Here is a 2,813-nt window from a genome sequence, read left to right as displayed (position 1 = left end):
GCTTCAAGCAGCATCCATACATATTCAGTTATTTTCTATCATAATAAGTATTCAGTGAACGCTTTAGCCAATATTGAATTACAAAAAGAGCAGTAGCAATAGAAATATAAGATGCTGACGCTGATAATGATGACGATGATTACACTGATGACTACGATGATGGAGGTGGTTGTGTTGATAGTGGTGTTGCTGCTGCTGATGATGATGATGGTGAGGGCGATGGTTTAATGGTGGTGTTGGTTGTTATGGTCTTGGTGATTGTGGTGGTGGTGTAAATTGTGATTGTGGCGGTGATGCTGGTGAAGATGCTGCTGATGATGGTGCTTATAATTATGATGATTGTGTTGATGGTGGCGGAACGGACAACTTTAAGTATTATTTTACGGCAAATAACTTTGCTTTGTTCTGAGAAAACTGGGCTTAATGCATGTGCGTAAAGTGACATCCCAGATCAGCCCGCAGTCCGCACAGGCTAATCAGGGACGACACTTTCCGCCTTAACTTGATTTTCGGTAAGGAGAGACTTCCTTGAAATTAAAAATATCATAAAAGCGGAAAGTGTCGTCCCTCATTAGCACTAATCTGGGACGACACTTTACGCACACGCATTAAGCCCAGTTTTATCAGACAGTCACACATGATTTCGTCAGTGACCTCCTCATGAAGTGACAAGTATAGTACGTGAACATGGTGATCCCTGTGAACATCACACACAGTCAGAATTTTGCTGTGTGCTTCTACCTGCACGCATTGACTTCGACTGTTATGCACCACTGATTTCAATGTAAGAATTTGCGTTTCATTTCAGATGTCAGCTTTTGAATTTCGTGTTTGTAACTCTTAAAATGTGCGATTTTCTATGTAAATGTCTATCATTTAGGCAATTCAAGTACGTGTGTGTTACAATGACACTGACTGAAAATTGACGGGTTTGCAAAACATAAAGAGTAAACTGAAATTAACTCGAGTTGATTTATCGTACCTTTAGCCGAAGACAAACGCGTTAAATGATTGTATTTCTATTTTATTTAATACTGGGCAGTTGTCGATAAATATAAAACAAATGCCACCAGTTAATATTAAAAAAGTGAAGTATAAAATATGTGTATTACTAATATTTAAATAATTGGTTCAGTAACTACAATAAGTAGAATAATATGTTGCCTTTTACATAAATTGTATAAACCCTTTCAAATACGAGGGCTGAAGAAACACAGTTAAACAATTGTGTTATTGCAGAATATACAAATTGTAACTGGTTGTGTTCACGTGCTCCAGTGAAGCCTCTATCAAAACCGCTTTATAGCAGGCTTACATGATATAATGTCATAAATGTCATATAATGTCATAAATATAGCAGGCTTACATGATATAATGTCATAAATGTCATAAAATGTCATAAATATAGCAGGCTTACATGATATAATGTCATAAATGTGTTACACTCCAATACACTCTTATACAAGCGACACTATTGTTACGTCTTTATTTATGCAAATTATATTTGCTTGCTTTAATATTAAGGTAAATCATCGAATTTGAAATCATGTTAAGAAAAAGATACTGTCTCAATAGTGGAGGAGTTTACCAAGGGAGTCAATCTTGTGACATGCAAGTACATTTGTATTTCTTTATTACGCTTGTCTAGCATAACAATATACATATTGCTGATAAATAAGTCAGTTATATAAATATGTTGCAAGCAAAGACTCTAGTACTCAGTTTCCTTAATACATTATACAATTAATGTTTTAAACTTGTCATGTGACCGCCCCTGTAACTAATGTACTTAATTAAAAAAGTCTAGTAGCATCAATAGTAAAGTTTGTTGTGGGGACGGAAGAAGTTGTCAAACCAACAAATCAGTAAATACCTTTTCTTAACTGCGCCGTTCAATATTGTCTAAAGCATTTACTGAATACTAATTATGAAATAAATTAATTGAATATGAATGGGGGCCGCTGAAAGCACGTACATGTCATGACTCTGCATCGGTTAGCTTGTATTATAAGCGTCGATAAACTACTACGGAAGGGAAATACTGGGAATCCTCGCTTGATGCGATTTACAAGTGGAATAATACATTTTTAATAACCATAGTATTAGAATGATTAAAAGAAGTATGAACATGGTGTTAAACAAACTCTTTACCATCAGCAACGGTAGATAACTGGTATTAAATTCATGGCTGGCAGCAAAAATGACACTATAATAATCAACTCATAATCGTCAATGATCAAAGTGCTATAATACGAGACTACACTCACTCCTATCAGGGATCAAACATGCAATAATTAGATATGAAACTCATGATCATCACCGATATAAAACATGGAAATTCGAGCATGACTTACAGAAATCTAAAATATTAAGCGATTGTTTTTACGTGATTACCATGATCATTCATACAATTGATCTGATGAGATTGATATATTGAACACCACTTACCGATCATGGTGCGGCAAATATTCGATATGTAAACGCACTAATGAAACTGTAATGCATACAGTTTGCATCAATATAAACGATTTGTTTGTGTAATATATTGAGGGTTCGACCTATTTATTCATACAACATTTTTAACTGCGTAAACTATATATTAAAATCTAATAAATAGAACTACGGCTTAAAATGACACCTAAAGAAAAGCTGACGCAAACGTATATAGACACACAGATTTGTTTGACACCGTTTCATGCGTTCCATAACTTCAATTATATACTTTGTTTGAACTGTACAAAGTTTGTCAACATCAGAAAAGTGGGTTCTTCAAGTGATCTGTAGAAAAACGTGACATAAATTTCTTTAAACAA

The sequence above is a fragment of the Dreissena polymorpha genome, chromosome 3 (assembly GCF_020536995.1).
Source record: "Dreissena polymorpha isolate Duluth1 chromosome 3, UMN_Dpol_1.0, whole genome shotgun sequence".
Lineage (NCBI taxonomy): Eukaryota > Metazoa > Mollusca > Bivalvia > Myida > Dreissenidae > Dreissena > Dreissena polymorpha.
The sequence above is the reverse complement of the archived record's forward strand: the minus strand, read 5'-3'. Positions refer to the sequence as shown.